Genomic DNA, 19,334 nt, shown 5'->3' on the forward strand with positions numbered 1-19,334 from the left:
TTGTTCATTCATTAATTTACTTGTTTGTTGGCTCATTCATTCGTTTGCTCATTTGTACATTCATTCGTTCATTTATTTCTTTTATTTGTGCAGTTATTTAGGTGGGGTTTTTCTCAAAATTGTGTGCAGTTTGTGTACATAAATCAATAGATTTTTCAGACTGGAAAAATCTAATGATTTATGTAGACAAACTGAATATGTTATTTCACAGACTTTGATGACATGTTTCCAGTTATTAAAATTGTAAATCTAGAATTTTTTTTTTAATATAACACCATACTTTGTGTTATATTACCTGATAGCTGCTGCTATGTAGGTATTTCTAACAAAAAGGGAAGTGAAAAGGGAGTGACATCAAACACCATAATCAATCTCTTCATTTTAACTATGATGAAAATTTGGAAATGTGACAAGGGTCGCAAAAAATAAGTAAATTTGAATCTACAGATATAATAACCATGCACTGATTATGGATCAAGTCTAATGCATATGAATCTTTCAGTGTCAGATATATGCAAGTTGCATGCAAGTAACGTGCTTTATGCATCCCCCAATTGTAAGTCGCTTTGGATCAAAGCATCTGCAAAATGACTAAATATAAATGTAAATGTGAGTACATGAATTGTGTGTGTGCCTGTGTGTGTGTGTGTGTGTGTGTGTGTGTGTGTATATATATATATATATATATATATATATGTATATATGGACCCAAAAGCTTTGTTACCTTGCAGAACCCAGTCATCATTGTGAAATGTGTATGTGTGCATTTGTGTGTGCATTTGTATCAGTAGCTTTGGTGTATTCTTGTAGCGGGGCTGGATGCTGTAAAGGAAGTGTAAAGCCTTGATTCTGTACCGCTAACGACCTACAAACTCTATCACACAGGCTCTGCCTCAGTCGACGGTTCCGGTTTGGTTTGTGTCAGAAGCTGATTGTCTATAAAAAAGAGACCGTACAGAACCGATCCCAGGCAAAGCCGCTTTCATATGACAGAGAGTGGGTAAAAGGGTACTAGGTATGTCGTATTTAATGAAGTGAGACTTGAGAAAAACAGTTTAAAGCATTTTCATGCTTTAATAACATTTTAAACTAGAAAACCAATCATGATATCAAATAATACAAAAAAACTATCAGAAAGTGATTCTACTGATTTATTTTAAACAGTTTTAGTATATTCAATCAAATTAAATCAATAATGTTAATGTAATTATCTGCAGATGACAGACTTATACAGACTTGTGTTGGGTCTACAACAACGTATGAAGCAACTAGAAGACAATGTGGTTGGGTTAGAAAAAGAAAACAGCAATCTGTATGCAGCTGTGTCTCTGCGCATCATTGAGTTAGAGTTTGCCGAAATACAAGACCTCCTCAACAAACTCAACCAGACCACCAACGATTACCAACGTTTCAGTGTGCATGCTGCAGTTCAGGTGACTAACTGTGCAGAAAAAGTTCTTAAAATTATAAACAAATCGATAGAATCATTGCAATGAAATGTATAATCACACAGAGGAAATTTAAAAATGTAATCATTTAAATCATAAATGTAAATAAATGCAACAATAATAAAAGTTATGTTCAAATAGAACTGAAATATAAAATGATATAAGAAAGTGAAGCCAGAACGGGGCTACTAACAGCAGCCGGACTCCATCCCGGCGCACTCTCTCCAGAACTCCCGAGAGCAGAGCAATCGGGGGAAAAATTTACAGATGAAGCCTCGGCCACGTCTGTACCATGGCGCCCAGTGGAGCTGGATGAGTCAGAGGAAGCCAGAGGGGACAGTGCGATGTCTCTGGAGTCGCAAACAGATCTACCCGAGTCTGGCCAACCTCTCCAACTCTGCTTCATCACCTCGGTGTGAAGCCGCTATTCCCGGGCCTCGGCCCCTGCCTCAACAGGATGTCTGCTCCCATATTAAGATGCCCAGGAATGTGAACTGCTTTGAGCGAGAGGAATTCATCCTGGGCCCACACAAGGATCTGGTATGCTAGTTGTATAAACGGCGTGAGTGCAGACCTCCTTGGTGGTTGTCGGTGCGCACCAACACATGGTGACCTCTTAGGTCTGGGAGAAAATAACGAAGTGCAAGAAGCACGGCCAGCATCTCCAGGCAGTTGATGTGCCATGTCAGATGGCGACCACTCCACAGAACGCGGGCAGGGTGGCCACTCATGACCGCACCCCAGCCGGTGAGGGACGTGTTCGTCGCTAGCATCCCGTGGCAACAAGGAGCTCCCAGAGCTCCCCATTCACATTGGACGCAGCTGCCTTTTTTTTTTTTGCTGGCTTTTGAGCATACAAAAATGTGAGCACCTCTCATAATAATTAATGTATGTCTGACTCTAAACTTTAACTGTCCTGTAACCTATGGTATATGTATGATAGATAGATGGATAGATGGTTCTTTATAAATTCCAAACAGCTGTATGGCTGTATGGTTATATGTTTTATGTTTTATGATTTTATGTTTTAATGTAGCTAGTGCTATGGCATTATGTTTTATTGTTTTATATCAATTGTTGTGTGACTTAATATGTTCTTTTTTAGTTATCTTGTGCCTAGTATAACATCTTGCCAATGGACTACAGTTGAAAATTAGCCTGCTGGCTAACACTGGCACATTTACAGTAATGTTGATTAATGTGCACTGTCCTAAAATAAATAAATGAAATGAAATGAAATCAGACCCAGCAATCTCCATGACTGCCTTACAGTAAGTGACCGGCCTTCTCTCACTCTCACGACTGCAGTGAGGATCGACTCGATCCGAGCAGGTGACATACGGAGCTGCATCGTGGTCGAATCCCACACCATGCCCAGATAAGTGGTTCTCTGTACTGGAGAAAGCACACTTTTCTTGCCGTTAAGTCTTAACCCCAGCTCTTTTATGTGAGTGAGAACTACACCTCGGTGCTGAACCGTCATCTGCTAAGATTGAGCTAATATCAACCAATCGTCAATGTGGTTGAGTCGTGAAAGTGTGGGATGAGAGTCCAAGGCTAGTGGAAAATCCGTATTGGTAGGCTTTTGCCCCCAAAAGCAAACCTCAGGAACTTCCGATGAAGAAGGATGGAGATAAGTGCATCTTTTTGATAGATCGTGACACACCAGTCCTCGGACTTGGCTTGTGCAGGCATGCTAAACTTCAGTCCCCTGACTGAGCGGTTCAAAAAGTACAGATCTAAAAAAGGACACAACACCTCATCCTTCCTCGGAACAGTGAAGTACCGGCTGTAGGACCAGGACTCTGCAACCCAAGGAGGGACCACCTCGATGGCCTCCGTCCTCAGAGAGAGTCTACTTCTGTTCCATTACCAGAGCCTGCTTGGGGCCCACCAGAACTGGATTCTGTGGCCTCTCACTACAGTGTGCAGGAACCACTGAGACACATTTGGCATTTTCACGCTGCCAAATAGTCTACTAAGGGAATCAGCCTCTCAAGACTGATCTCTGGTGGCATCAGAGCAATTAGCTCGGTGCCCTGAAGCGGCGCACCGGCAGGAGACGGCCGAACTAGCTGCTCTGGAAACCTCCCAGGAGGTCGCGAGCCTCTTAGCACCGCTACGTTTCCGGGCGGTAACTGAGAGAAGCCGTCGCTGGAGACCACTGCGCCCTGGAACACCGGCAGGGTTGGCAGATCGATCTCCTGAGGGCAATGAGAAGAGAGGGGCACCATGTAATGCGGTGTACACCGCTCTTCCCCAGAGGGGCCTGCCATCCGAGGTTCTGAGCCGCAGCATCAGGACTCTAGTAGCTGAAGTCTCCAAAAAACGACTGTCCTCAGACCCACGTCGTCTGCTAGGAAGACTAGACCAGAGCCTGCTCGGGGCAGGACCCCATGAAGTACACTTGGCAGGGGCTCCCACACCGCCATGTGACCTCCTAAGGGAACCAGTCTCGCGAGACTGGCCTCTGGTGTGCCTAGAGCCACTAGCTCGGTGCCCTGAAGCGGCGGACCGGCAGGGGACGACCGTACTAGCTGCTCTAGAGACCTCCGTAGAGGTAGCGAGCCTCTCAGCACCGCTACGTTTCCGGGCGGTAACTGAGAGAATCGCTCGCTGGAGTCCGCTGCGCCCTGGAACACCGGCAGGGTTGGCAGATCAATCTCCTGAGGGCACTGAGGAGAGACGTGCACCTTGTAATGCGGTGTACACCACTCTTCCCCAGAGGGAGCTGGCCCTCAAAACGTCCTAGGCCTTAGGCATCAGGACGTCATGATGAAGGCTATCCAGCGAAAACAACGGTCCATAGAACTGCTTTCCACTAAAAGCCTTCGGCCTGGGAGCGCCACTCTGACTCTAGCGTCTGCGGAGTACAAAAGTGACACCCCCGGCACGAGGGGCTGGAACACGGTTGGGACTGCTCTGCCCAGCAGCCCCTGACCGCCTCAACCTCCTCAGAGGAAGAGCGGTACACACGTGTTCTCACATAAGAAATTACATCCCTAGAGCCCCTGCACATCTAACTTCACATAGTCAGATAAATATGCTTTCATTTTATTCCTTAGTATTAAATGTAGTCAACCAGACGAGTCAACACGGTCTGGTGTAGAAAAAACTCACATAAAAATGAAACAATGTAATACACGCGTTGCCTCGGCAGCGTGCATGTCTTTATATATATATATATATATATATATATATATATATATATATATATATATATATATATATATATATATATATATTATTTTTATTTTTATTATTATTTTTTTTAATGCTACTCAGTCACACAAACAACATCAATCTCCTCAGAGAAAGATGAATGCTGCAGCGAGCTCTGCCTCCGAGGATGAAGAAACCGCAGCGGGTTTCCAAGCCTCGAGAACAAGCTCTAGATCTAGTGAACACGGGTGGAGATAGGATGAGCCGTCTCCAACCCGTTCGCCAGATCATGTGCGATTCCTGCGAACGCGGTCGCCGCTGTGCCTCAGCCCCAGTGCGACCGCAACCGCAAGATCGCATGCACGGACACACTCCTCAGAGCGTGCCCGGCGAGAGAGCATGCAGCAGCAGCAGCGAGCTGTCTCAGAGGGCGAAGAAACCGCAGCGCTGGTTTCCAAGCCTCGAGAACGAGCTCTAGATCTAGTAAACACGGGTGGAGATAGGACGAGCCGTCTCCAACCCGTTCGCCAGATCATGTGCGATTCCAACTATCCGCAAGATCGCATGCACGGACACACTCCTCAGAGCATGCCCGGCGAGAGCGGAGCGCTTTAACAGAGAGAAAAGCACAATCAGCCCCCCGAGAGCCGACTGCACGAGCTCCACTCTTCATTAATGCTGCTTATGTTTATATTAGGCATAATATGCTTGTGTGACTGGTGTTTGTGCAACTGGCGAGCTCATCGACGCCTTTCCACATCAATCTCCTCAGAGAAAGACAGGCAGCGCGTCGCGCCCTCTCATCAGGGAGAAACTACCGCAAACGCGGCCTTCTGAACCCCCGAGAGCGGGCGCCAGATCTGGTGGCTAAGAAAGAAGATAGGGACTTGCCCGTCTTACATTCCTTCCAGCAGATCCGAAAGCGAATCCCGCGAGCACAACCACCGCTCCGCCTCAGCGAAAGCGAGGCTGGCACCGCGAGAAACGCCAGTGAAAGCTCTCTCCTCAAAGAGAACCTTCTGAGAGTGAAGCAAAGGCTCGCATCGCAGCCGTCAACTCCCTCGAGAGCTGACATTGCGCGCTTCACTCTCAAGCAGTCAACACACGAGCTGCGTGTGTTCCTAACTTTTTTTTTTTTTTTTTTGGCATGGAAAACACACAGCCTGAACGCTGCCTGCTCTCGCCCAAAACTTCTCTTGATTGAAGCTTTGAAGTTTATCAGTGGACAAACGACACTAAATAAGACTCACAAACAGATAGCGACTGACACACACACAGAGCGCTTGCTGAAGACACAAAGGCTGATTACCAGCTTCGCCGCTCATGCTTTTATGCTTCCTGGTCTCTGACGTCACCCGCCTATGACGTCTCGCCCTTCCTTTGGACTGATTATACACTTTATTCAGAGACTTCACGCTTGACGCTCAACGCAGCTCGAGTTCCTGAAGAGGAACTTGGAACAGTGCAAAGAAGAGCTCAAGGCTTCATCCCCACCTCCTACAGTTTCCCCAGGTACGCTAAAGACCTCAATAGTCTTTTTTCTCCATTATAAGTCACTAGTGTTAAGTAAAAATATAGTTGTACGAAAGCCTGTCCTAGGGACTAAAATTGTTGGCCGCACGGACTGATTATAGTGTGACGCGCAGGAAGACGGTTTGGTGAATGTTCATCTCTGCACACTTGTCTTTGCTCTGTATAATGCGTTTATGCCTTGATGTAAGTACATTTGCATATGTATATTTATTGCGTGTATGTTATTGATGTCCCGCGATCGTTCTGCGGTTACCATCCGCGAGTTTTGAGCACCGTAGCGGCCGTAATTTGCCGCGAGAGAAACACGCTAATCAGTATTAGCCTCGGCAGTATTCTAAACTGCATCACCAATGTTGTTTACATTAATAATGTATCATTGCACAATTTATCATGACTATTTGCATTGATAAGGCTGTTATTAATGTTAAGAATGCAGACTTGAGTGTTTAATCATTGTTTATTGCATTTGTTCGACTATCATGCCAGTGTGTAAATGATTCTCAGAATATGATTGTAATTATATTTCTCTATCGTTCTTTTAGACCATTAATACAGACATCATTGCCAAAGAATAACTGATTTAGATGACAACGCAAAGACTGTTCAATAAATCCATCTTTGTGAAGATCTGTTCTCCGACCCTTGATTCTCTAACCGGAATCCCGTCCATATTTGGCCGCCTCAATTAGCATATTATAAAGTTGTAGCACGACTCCGTTACAAAGGTGGTCCTTCGAGCCGGATTGAGAGCAAGATCGAACCAATATGGACAAAGCAGAAAGTGACCTATCTGAGACAACGTCCAGACCTCGACGCAAGATTAATCTGCCTACACATCTGGATGATTACGATGTTGGCTACCATCCTGCTGGTGACCTTCCTCCAAAGGCTTCCTCTCATGTCTAGTCAGCCCCGAAGCAGCTCGAGGAAAACGTCTCACAGTGGTGTCAGCTCTCAATCCAGGAAAAGTAGGCGTTCCATTACGTCCGCTGGCGTTTACGTCCCACCAGAGCTCTCTAGCGTCCAGACTGCTATGTTGGAGGAAAAGATTAAACAGAGACAGTATGACAGTCTAAAGCGGCAAGTAGAAGAGGACTCATTGATTGATTTGGAATACCAAAGACTGCAGACACAAGCTAAAGAAGCCCAGCGCATGCAAGAGGAAGCGCTAGTCGCAAAGGAGGCCCTGTTGAAACAACTAGAACGACAGCGCAAGCTTCAAGAAGCAGAGACTGAACTCGAAGTAGCTAAGCTTGTATCCTCCATGCTCTCTGTAGACTCTAGAGCGACCACTCCAGTCCCTACAGACTCTGGTTCTCTGAACGCTCAACAGCTTGCATCACAGCGCAGCCAGGCTTGCTCACCGCAGCTCATGTCTTCAGAAACTCAGCAGCCCCTCTTCCAGTCGCCCGCTGTGATGTCAACGCTGCTGCCCTGTCTTACAGCACTGCCTGATCCTGAGGTTTCTGCAGCGTCTCCTAGACCGCCACATTGGGCCTCACCTGCTCCTCACTCTGCAGATGCACCCATGCCCGTTGCATTTGACCCAGGGCCACAAGCATTCTCACCGCCAGTCCCTGACATTGCACCATCGGCTCCTACTGCCATTCCAGTACACTGTGTGTCATTACCGTCGAATGTGGCCTCTCAGCCTTCAGCAGTGTTCACCATCCCGACCTCCACTGCGTACCCCATCAGCAGCATGCAGCGTGTGACACAGCAACCTCTTACTACCACATTACCTTCCCTTCGCTACAGGCTACAACAGACAGCAACAACGCCAGTGACAACACTTCCGGGTCCGTCACAGCTCCCTGTCTTCAGCCACCAAGCACCGGTGACGACACTTCACTCTCCTGGTTACGTTAAAGCATCTGTGCCTCTCCCCCCAACTGCCTACTCACCTCAACTGAGTCCAGAGCTCCTGCTCGCATCAGCTTATGGCATTCCACGACCCACGTTACCAGTTTTCGAGAGTGGTGCTGAGAGTGATTTTGCTTTGTTTAAGTTAGCATTGGACAATCTGTTGAGTAATCACCATCATATCAGTGAACAGTATAAATATCATGTTCTCTTAAGTCATTTGGAACTTCCTAGTGCCCATCAGCTCGCTAAATCCTTCATGTATCATCCCCAGCCTTACACTGCTGCTCTGCAGGCACTTCAAGACAAGTATGGACAACCGAGACAGCTTGTTCAGTCTGAGTTGGGTGCCATCCTAAGCACTCCACCTCTTAAGTTGGGTGACGCTAATGCCTTCAACTCATTTGCATTGTCAGTACAGTCTTTAGTGGGTATGCTGAGAACTCTTGAAGGCCAGAATGGTTATGAGCTTTTGTGTGGCTCACATGTGGACCGTCTCTTGAGTAAACTGCAACCAGCCTATCACAACAGTTTTGTTGAATACTGCCTAAGTCGGGGTATTCTCCAGACCGGCACCGACAAGACCTACACACTACCTGATTTCGCAGACTGGCTTCAGATCAAGTCCCAAGCGAAACGTATCTCTAGCAGAGCCGCGGCTATGTTCCAGAGTGAAACTCTGAAGCCCCCTGGTAGAGCTAGAGGAGCACCTCATCCAAGAGGGCAGCCAAGGCCAGTTCTCCTGACACGTGAGAGTGTAGCTAAGACTCCTGAGTCGACAGCCCCTAAGTCCAGCTCCAAGCCCAAGCCATACTGTCCCCATTGTGACAACAGGGATCACTACCTCAACTCTTGTGAGGCATTCAAGAAGTTGACTACCTCCCAGATTGTATCTTGGGTTAAAGATGGTAAACGATGCTGGAGATGTGGACGGTCCCATGCTGTAGAGTCTTGCAACCTCAAACGTCCATGTAGAATTTGTAAAGAGCTACATCTTACAGTTCTTCACGATTCCATTAAAGATACCACCAGTGCGGTCCTCGCCGTCAGCCTCCCATCGACCCGGGTTTACTTGGACAGACCGAACCGTACACCCAGAGTCATGCTAAAGGTCGTCAAGGTCCTCCTTCACAATGGACACCACACAATGGAGGCACATGCCGTTCTTGATGATGGGTCAGAGAGAACACTCGTGCTTTCCCCAGTTGTGGAGCAGCTCAAGCTTACCTGTACCCCAGAGTTACTTCATTTACAGACTGTTCAGCAATCTCACACAGAACTCGAAGGTTCGTCCGTTTCTTTCGAGGTCTCAGCAGTCACCAAACCCATGCAGAGGTTCACTATCCCCAATGCCTTTACTGCAACCGGTTTGAGTCTTGCAGAACATAACTACCCAGTGGCTGCGCTCCAACGAGCTTATCGTCATCTGAGAGATCTTCCTCTTCCCCCTGTTGACAGAGTCAAACCACTACTCCTCATTGGTTCTGACATGCCACACCTTTTAATGCCGATACAGCCTGCCTGCAGAGGACCAGACGGAGGTCCAATAGCCATCAGAACACAGCTGGGATGGTCTCTTCTGGGTCCCATGAGCCCCAAGCAGCCCTCACGGTGTTATCAGCAGTGCCTTCATATCACCACCACTCCGCTTCATGATGATCTGATTCGGCACGTCGAACGTCTCTGGCAGGTTGACACCTTCCCATACAATGAGAAGATGGTCATCAGGTCCAAGCAAGACAAAGACGCTCTCGCTATGCTTCAGAAAGCCACCACCACTGTGAACGTAGACGGCGTTCAACGTTATGCCACACCATTGCTCCGACGCATGCCCATGACCATGTTCCATACCGATAAGGATGCTGTCCTTCCTAGTCTTCGAAGTACCGAGCGCAGATTGGCAAGAGATCCTGAACTAGCAAAAGCCTACTGCACTGAAATCCGCAAGTTGGAATCTGCTGGATATGTAGCCAAGATAACCACAGAAGAAGCACACAATACCTCTGAATCCTGGTTTATTCCGCACCATATCGTGCAACACAACGGCAAGAACAGGATCGTCTTTAACTGTTCATTTCAACATCAGGGTCAGTCCTTGAACAGTCAGCTGCTTCCTGGTCCGATGCTGGGACCCTCCTCGTTAGGTGTGCTCCTGAGGTTCCGACAACACACGGTGGCTGTGAGTGGGGACATAAAAGCTATGTTCCATCAGGTACGCTTATTGCCCAGAGACAAGCCAGTGTTTCGGTTTCTTTGGAGGAACATGTGCAGAGACCAGGAGCCTGAGATATATGAATGGCAGGTGCTTCCGTTCGGAACTACCTGCAGCCCGTGTTGCGCCATCTACGCCCTCCAACACAGTGCCCAGAACCACCAGAACGACCAGGTCAGTCTGGTTAACATAGTTGAGAATTCCTTCTATGTTGATAATTGCCTGCACAGCACTTCGAACTCTGATGAAGCTAAGGAGGTAGTTGATGGACTTCGTCAACTACTGTCTGAGGGAGGCTTCGACTTGAGACAGTGGGCCTGCAACATACCCTCTGTCATCGAACATCTTCCCGCAGAAGCCCGGTCTGCTAACAGTGAACTGTGGTTGACCAAAGCCAGTACAGACCTACAAGAACCCACTCTGGGCCTACGGTGGGACTGTCTCAGTGACACCCTTGGAGGAGACCGAGAACTACGTGACATTTTTGATGTCATGGCACCCAAGCTTCAAGAGCTGCTTGCTCCACAGAAGATCAGATTCTGCTACATTCCACCTAATGCTCCTCATTTCGGAGGAACCTGGGAGCGTGAAGTCAAGTCTGTAAAGACTGCACTACGGGTCATTTTGCGAGAGCAAACGGTGCCAGAGCCAGTGCTGCAGACGTTGTTAACGGAGGTTGAGGGTATTCTAAATGCCAAGCCCCTCGGCTACGTATCTTCCGATGTTGCAGACGTCGACCCAGTGACTCCGAACCTACTCCTTATGGGCCGTCGTGATGCCTCCTTACCTCAAGTTTTTTTCGACTCTACCAACCTGCTTTGAAGACGCAGATGGAGACACAGCCAGGTGTTGGCAGATCATTTCTGGACTGCCTTTATCCGAGATTATCTCCCAAGTTTACAGGATCGCCATAAGTGGAGAAAGGATGGCAAAGAGCTAACTGTGGGCCAAGTGGTTCTCATTGTTGATCACCAACTTCCTCGTGCCCTCTGGCCTGTAGGCACAGTGACTGAGACGTTGGCTGGACCTGACGGGAAAGTTCGCACTGCTCGTGTCAGAGTTAATGAGAAATCCTACACTCGTCCAGTTATTAGGTTGATTCCACTTCCTCACTTCGAGGAAGAGCCTTAGACACTGTAGACAGACTTTCTTGGTGTTTACAATTATCCTGTCAGATAATTGGGGGCGGCTGTGTACGAAAGCCTGTCCTAGGGACTAAAATTGTTGGCCGCACGGACTGATTATAGTGTGACACGCAGGAAGACGGTTTGGTGAATGTTCATCTCTGCACACTTGTCTTTGCTCTGTATAATGCGTTTATGCCTTGATGTAAGTACATTTGCATATGTATGTTTATTGCGTGTATGTTATTGATGTCCCGCGATCGTTCTGCGGTTACCATCGGCGAGTTTTGAGCACCGTAGCGGCCGTAATTTGCCGCGAGAGAAACACGCTAATCAGTATTAGCCTCGGCAGTATTCTAAACTGCATCACCAATGTTGTTTACATTAATAATGTATCATTGCACAATTTATCATGACTATTTGCATTGATAGGGCTGTTATTAATGTTAAGAATGCAGACTTGAGTGTTTAATCATTGTTTATTGCATTTGTTCGACTATCATGCCAGTGTGTAAATGATTCTCAGAATATGATTGTAATTATATTTCTCTATCGTTCTTTTAGACCATTAATACAGACATCATTGCCAAAGAATAACTGATTTAGATGACAACGCAAAGACTGTTCAATAAATCCATCTTTGTGAAGATCTGTTCTCCGACCCTTGATTCTCTAACCGGAATCCCGTCCATATTTGGCCGCCTCAATCAGCATATTATAAAGTTGTAGCACGACTCCGTTACAATAGTCTTTCGATTAACTGTGATCTTCGTTTGTTCAATCTCAATATTGTTTACCAGTATTTACTGCCCTGCCTGTTAGCAGGGGTGCAAATACAGCGCAGCTGCGAAATATAAAGCCACGAGATAAAAGAAGTTACACTTTACCCCAATTTGCAGTAGAAGTTGAATGTGATGAGATAAGAAGAGTGTGTATTACAAATAATGCCTATTGAGTTTTCTCCTCGTATAACACTCTAAAACATACTTTTTTAGAGCAGTACAGTTCAATTCACAAACTATGATTCATATGTTATATTACTGAATCAAATTTATACCCAAAAATCATTTTTATACCCAACAAATATTTTTCAGTTGTACATTTGAATTCTTCTGTGTTTTTTCAGGCCGCTGTGGTCTGGGTCAAATGGTCAAAGTGGCAGGACCTAGAACATCTTCCCTTACAAAATACAGCACCTCCTACCCTTATGGTGCTTGGGAGATGCAAATCCTGCTCCAGGAGACGAGAACAAGTACTGGCTGGTGGTGCTGTCAACTAGTAACTACTATGTCCGCCAGTACAACACCTTGAGTACTCTTTTATTAGGTATAGGACCAAAAGATACATACATATCAAGCTACAATCCCACAACAAACACAATTCGGGGACCAAATATGGTCATGTACGCCAATGCTCTCTACTATAACTGTTACAACACATATTATGTCTGTCAGTTCAACTTGGCGACTCGTGCTGTCAGTACTGTGCCTTTACCCAGTGATACAGGTTACAATAACAAGTTTCCATTCGCACACCTTGCCAACACATACAACTATACTGATATGGATTTTATCACTTCGCAATTGGATTTGGCGGGGGGAATGGAGATGGGCCAGTCCCTATCTCCTTCCACTTCCGCCAGATCCGGCGCCCAATCTCTGGAGTCGGAAGCACGCTCTGCGGTTCCTTCCACCCAGGGAGAGGGATCGACACTCCGCCTCTTTTCCTCCAAGGAGGTTGATGTGGAGTCCGTCGACAGGGATTCGCCACCCCATTCGCCCCAATATGAGGATCTCTTGGAGGTAGTTACTCGCGTGGTGGCCAAACTAAGCAATGAGTGGCCCGCCGAAAAAACAACCGAACCGCAGCGAAGCAAGCTCGCTGAATGCTTCCTGCGCGCCAGTCAACCACCTCCCAGCCGGACCCTCCATTCTTTCCCGACCTGCATGATGAGATCGCCAGGTCGTGGAAACGCCCATTCTCAGCCCGCCTTTACATCCCCTCGTCTGATTACTACGGCAACGTGGTGGGGATGGGAGAGCATGGCTATAGAGCGATGCCCCGGGTGGAACAGACGCTCGCGAGCTTTCTGTCCCCCGGCGCAGCATCATCTCTGAAGGACCCGGCATTGTCCTCAAAGCCACTCAGAACATAGGCTTTGGTGGGCAAAGGGACTGGCCTGTTCGGCGACGCAATCAATTCTGTTTCAGGAGGCCTGCAAACAGGCGGCGGCGTTCCATAAGTTCCTCCCTTGTCGCTCTCTCGGGGCATCTGGGCGGGAGATGCCCCAGCTGCACCCTAGCTCCTCGTATCGCGAGGCCGAGGTCTTCTAAGCCCAAACAAGATCTCAGGGCAGTCATAGAAGCTAAGAAGTCCTCGGCCAAGAAGCCCTGACGCCAGAAGCCCAGGGTTTCAGAGGGCAGCCTCTGCTGGGGTAGAGCGGAACACACCGCAGTACACGGTGCCTGTCTCGCCTCAGCGCCCTCTGGGGACCGATCTGCCAACCCTGCCAGTGTTCCAGGGCGCAGTGGTCCCCAGTGAGCATCGCTCTCAGTATCTTATATCCTATATCTGAGATGCTCGCCGCCCCTGCGGGGGCCTCTTACACCAGAAGTCAGTCTCGAGAGACTGATTCCCTTAGTAGATTGTTTAGCAGTGTGGAAACTACTGCCAAATGTATCTCAATGGGTCCTACACACAGTAGAAAAAGGCTACCGTATTCAGTTCGGCTCTGCGCCGCCAATATTCAATGAGGTCGTTCCGACGATAGTTGGCCCCAGGCAGGGTCTGGTTATGGAACAGGAAGTGAAAACCCTATTAGAGAAGGAGGCCATCGAGGTGGTCCCTCCTCAAGACAGGGAGTCCGGGTTCTACAGCCGGTATTTCATAGTTTCAAAGAAGAATGGGGGGTTGCGTCCGATTATAGACTTGAGGGTCTTAAATCGTTCAGTTATGAGATTGAAGTTCAAAATACTCATGATCAAGCATGTTGTAGCTCAGATCAGGTCCGAGGACTGGTTTGTCACAATAGATCTCAACGATGCATACTTCCACATATCCATCCTTCCACAACACAGGAAGTTTCTGAGGTTCGCTTTCAGGGGCGAAGCTTACCAATATCGAGTACTTCCCTTCGGCCTTGTACTCTTCCCGCACGTTCACAAAATGTGTAGACACGGCTCTGGTTCCCCTGCGTATGCAGGGCATCCGCATTCTCAACTATATCGACAATTGATTGATTTTAGCTCAGTCAGAGCAGGTTGCGGCTCGGCATCGAGATGTCGTTCTCGCACATATGGGGGAGCTGGGTTTGAGACTGAACGCCAAGAAGATTGTACTTTCTCCGGTTCAGGGAACCACCTATCTAGGCGTAGTATGGGATTCGACCGCGATTCAGGCACGATTGTCCCCTGCTCGTATCGAGTCGATCCTCATCTCAGTCGAGAGAGTCAGAGAAGGCCAGTCACTTAATGTCAAACAATTTCAGAGATTGTTGGGTCTGATGGCAGCTGCGTCCAACGTGATACCTCTTGGCCTGCTGTACATGAGACCCCTACAGTGGTGGCTCAAGACCAAGGTATTTTCCCCGAGGGGCAATCCACTTCGCACTATCAAGGTCAAGCGGTGCTGCTTCCGTGCCTTAGACATGTGGAAGAAACCTTGGTTCTTGAATCAGTGCCCGGTGCTGGGAGCTCCTTGTCGCCGTGTAATACTAGTGACGGATGCATCCCTCACCGGTCTGTGGAGCGGTCGCCATCTGACATGGCATATCAATTGTCTAGAAATGCTAGCAGTTTATCGTGCACTGAAGCACTTCCTCCCAGACCTAAGAGGTCACCATGTGTAGGTGCGCACCAACAACACATCGGTGGTCTCTTACATCAACCACCAGGGAGGTCTGTATTCGCGCCCCTTGTACAAGCTGGCGCACCAGATCCTTGTGTGGTCCCAGAGCAAACTCCTCTCATTAAGAGCAGTATATATTCCTGGGAAACTAAATATGGGAGCAGACATACTGATGAGGCAGGGGCTGAGGCCCGGGGAATGGAGGCTTCACCCCGAGGTGGTGAAGCAGATATGGAGAGTGTTTGGCAGGGCTCAAGTAGACCTTTTTGCGACTCAAGAGACATCACAATGTCCCCTTTGGTTCTCTCTAGTTCATCCAGGTCCTCTGGGACTGGACGCTATGGTACAGACCTGGCCGAGGCTTTGTCTGTACACCTTTCCCCCTATTGCTCTGCTCCCGGGAGTTCTGGTGATAGTACGCCGGGATGGGGTCCGTCTGTTATTAGTAGCCCTGTTCTGGCCGGGCCGAGTATGGTTCGCAGACCTGGTCTCACTCCTCGATGGCTCTCCATGGGAGATACCGATCAGGACAGACCTACTCTCACAGGCGCAGGGCATGATAATTCACCCTCTCCCAGAGTTGTGAAAGCTGTGGGTGTGGCCCCTGAAGGGGCACAACTATTAGCAGCTGGTCTCTCAACTGAGGTTGTTGAGACCCTCCTCCAATCCAGAGCTCCCTCAACGAGGAAACTGTATACCCTGAGGTGGAAACTCTTCACCTCATGGTGCAGAGACCGCCAGCTAGACCCAGCAAACTGTCCAGTTGGTACAGTTCTGGAGTTTCTACAGGCTAGGCTCTATGCAGGGTTGACCCACTCCACGCTGAAGGTTTACGTGGCGGCCATTGCGGCCTACCACGCCCTTCTCGATGGCCAGCCTTTGGGAAGACACCCCCTAGTTACACATTTCCTCCGCGGTGCGCTGAGGCTGAGACCTCCAGTACGGTCCCGTATTCCCCCGTGGGACTTGGTTGTGGTGTTAGAGGCAATGTGCAAACCCCATTTGAACACATTCAAGATATTTCAGACAGACATCTTACGCTTAAAACCACCTTTCTGTTGGCTATTACCTCTCTGCGTGCCTCCAAGGCCTTCCTAGCGGGTGTATCCATGCTGGACATCTTCTATGGCCTAGACATGCCAGTCACTCCAGGTGCTTCTGTCCTCTCGTCCTAAGCTGTGCTCTTCGGATACACACTATCAGGGCCGGCCCTGACCAATTTGCTGCCCTAGGCAAGATTTTACCTGGCGCCCCATGCATCGCAGCCCATTTCACCCTGTCATTGTGTTCATGATTTAGCATATATATATATATATATATATATATATATATATATATATATATATATATATATATATATATATATACAAACACACACATTACAGCAGAACTGCTGATTTCTAAAGGATCATGTGATAGACCGGATGTCACATGTGACACTGAAGAATGGAGTAATGATGCTGAAAATTCAGCTTTGCATCACAGAAATAAATGATAATTTAAAGCATAATAAATTGAAAACAAATTATTTTAAATTGTAATAATATATCACAATATTACATTTTTTTCTGTATTTTTGATTAAATAAATGCAGGCTTGATGAGCAGAAGAAACTTCTTTCAAAAACATTAAAAATAGTAATGTTTCCAAACTTTTGGCCTGTACTGTATCCCCCCAAAACTGCACAACTGTAGAGTAAAACATTAATAAAAAAGTGATAATAAAAAATGCGTCTTAAAACTGACATGATTGTACAAAATCACAGTCTGGGGACTCAGAACTCAGAACAACTGCTAACATTAAGTTTAAGGTAAAAATAACTGCCATGAAATTATAGTATCTTACTCCTATGCAATAAATTGTTCTTTCACTACATCTCTTTACCTCTGTCTTTATCCTCTTCTCTTCTTTTTGGCACTGTATCTATCGCAGACTATGCTCATTTATAATGTGTCATGTAAATTCGGCCTTCCGTCACAATCAGGAAACTTTCACCGTGTCTAGAACTAGCGCAAGCTGCCAGGCCCGTTTCTACGAGCTGTGTGTTAACAAAAGCAGTGCTGTCTACATTGGATGCGGCGTCAACAAACAAATTACACAACAAATTACCAACAACTGATCGTGCACGCGCTCTGTTTTTGACGCACTTCAAGCACTCGATGGGCGGGTGAAGATTGAAGAGCCGGACTTTTTTTCTTTTTTTTTGCTTTATTTGGTAGTATTTCGAATTAATGGTTTTTAAATAGTAGCCTATTAAAAAAAAATATGTAAAAAAAAAAAAAAAAAAAAAATTCACTCATTCACTCATCATCCCTTAGCATTTGCCTATACCGCCTATGCCACGGGCCGACCCTGCACACTAGGCAGGGGTTTGGTAGTCTGGCGGCGTTGGTACTGGTTCCCCAAAGCGTTGTTTGACGCAGCTCGAGTTCCTGAAGAGGAATGTCTCTAGGTTACGTATGTAACCCTAGTTCCTTGAGGGAACGGGATGCTGCATCTCGGAGCCATACCCCCGGCACCCCTACCGGCACTTGCTGGTACTCGAAGCTGACGCCAGCTGCGCGAAACGTGCTTTTATAGGTTCCTGGTAGCTTAAATGTAAATCTGTGACGTCACGCTCTTCCATTGGACTGATTACACACGATATTCAGAGTCGCTCACGCTAAACGCGTTCCCCAAAACGTTGGTTGACGCAGCGTCTCGTTCCCTCGAGGAACTAGGGTTACATACGTAACCTAGAGACGTTCATGGTGTGCTGTGTGCTTTATGCTACTCGTTACCTGGACAAAGAGACAGAACAGATCTTTTACTCTTATGACACCAAAACCAAAAAAGAATGATATGATTTGAAAATAAATATCAATAAGGTGAAGACTAACATTGAGTATCTTAACTATCACCCCAGAGATCATTTGCTGTATGCCTACAGTGATGCCTACATTGTAACTTATGAGCTCGTCTTTCAGTAAAGCCGCATTCACACCAAGACTGATATCTATAAAGATAACAATATAAGCATCCACACTAGCGAACGATTTCAACTGTTTATTCTATGTGCACGATCATCTGCTACTTTAAATTCTCAAGCTCATTATTGCAGGATGGATTCTGATTGGCTTTCAATGTTTTTATCTTTCATCGGCTGGAAAAAATTGTTCTGACAGTGATTCCAACAATATATCATTTCTCTGTGCCTTTATCGTTATATGTGTGTGGTGTGGTGTGGACTCTACTATTCTTTAATACTAAGAATGATTTTTAAATCAATATCTTTATCATTATCTTCATAGTTATCATCTTTGGTGTGGATTTGCCTTAAGTCTCCAATTACTTGATTTGAGACAAGGGATATTGACTTAACACTATTTTACATACTGTATACACTATATACTGTAGCATGCAAGATAAAAAGTGCTGCTTTGCAAATTATTGTATGTTGAATAAAGTATGCCAAAGGTAAAGTAAGCCAAAGCTTTTAAGACTTAGCAACATGCAAAATCATGCATGCAAATACAAAGAAGTGGACTGTGTTATCAGAACAATTTTATGATACTATGTCCAATTACTAGTTCACTATCTTACAGTAATTTCAAAAGAACTTTCCTATTACCAGTGAAGTATGTACATTTACTGTAAATAAATATTTTACATATTTTAAATGCCAGAACTGCTTGTCTTGTGGAGAAAAATCATGTGTTTTACCCCTTTTGGTTAATAAAATAAAATATGAATGAAATGTTTCTGCTGCTTTATAACCTACAAACACAGATACAGAACATGCTTACATTAAACATATGCAGACTTTGAATATTAAAAACACACAAATTGCAAACTTTTCACATATTAACTTTATTTTACTTCTTTATTTCCTATATGTTCATTGTAATATATTCAGTCATTTCAAAGTAGTCTTCCCTGTGAAGGTGATCAAATGATGCTGAGTGAAGTTTCAAGTAACTACTTGAAATTACGTTTTTAGTACTTTGTGGCAGGACAGTTTGGTATGCTACAATTGTGATGTAAAAAGCTGAATATGGACATTATTAGTGATTTTTTTGTTAATGTTGAATTTTTTATAGCATTTATTTTTATAACATTTGTTTAATGTCATCGCTTTAACCTTGATATGATTATGATCATATAATC

The 19,334-nt window shown here is 46.2% G+C and overlaps 1 protein-coding gene and 1 pseudogene across 8 annotated transcripts in view; one reads left to right on the forward strand and one right to left on the reverse strand.

Moving 5' to 3' along the window:
• Positions 1–1,043: 1,043 nt before the first annotated feature.
• The window catches only part of ndrg4 (NDRG family member 4), a 52,028-nt gene continuing 33,737 nt past the window's right edge, over positions 1,044–19,334 (reverse strand). For all 8 annotated transcript variants that reach the window (XM_059536592.1, XM_059536596.1, XM_059536590.1 and 5 more), the window contains one exon: positions 1,044–1,143. The gene's annotated coding sequence lies outside the window, so the exon portion shown is untranslated. The remainder of the gene's footprint in view (positions 1,144–19,334) is intronic.
• LOC132124799 (olfactomedin-4-like) lies at positions 1,260–13,083 on the forward strand (annotated as a pseudogene).

The sequence above is a fragment of the Carassius carassius genome, chromosome 43 (genome assembly GCF_963082965.1).
Source record: "Carassius carassius chromosome 43, fCarCar2.1, whole genome shotgun sequence".
Classification (NCBI taxonomy): Eukaryota; Metazoa; Chordata; class Actinopteri; order Cypriniformes; family Cyprinidae; genus Carassius; species Carassius carassius.